Below are 260 nucleotides of genomic sequence, written 5' to 3' on the forward strand. Positions count from 1 at the left end.
TGAGTCATGAGATATTTCATCAGACCAAAGGTGCTAAAAGAAAGACTTTGTACAGTGTAGTGATTGAGTTATGTGTTGTGAATAACTCTCAGCTACCTCCATGTCAAATTTTAACTCAATATCTGTCATATTTACAGAATTACAGCCATGTTTTTGTTGTTTAAGGTTAGCTGGCTGCAGTGGCCATCTTTAATAGGGTTGTCTCCAGTAGTCAGACAGTTGTCCATGTATGTATATGTGTGTGTGTGTGTGTATATATA

The sequence above is a fragment of the Austrofundulus limnaeus genome, unplaced genomic scaffold (genome assembly GCF_001266775.1).
Source record: "Austrofundulus limnaeus strain Quisiro unplaced genomic scaffold, Austrofundulus_limnaeus-1.0 Scaffold1272, whole genome shotgun sequence".
Classification (NCBI taxonomy): domain Eukaryota; kingdom Metazoa; phylum Chordata; class Actinopteri; order Cyprinodontiformes; family Rivulidae; genus Austrofundulus; species Austrofundulus limnaeus.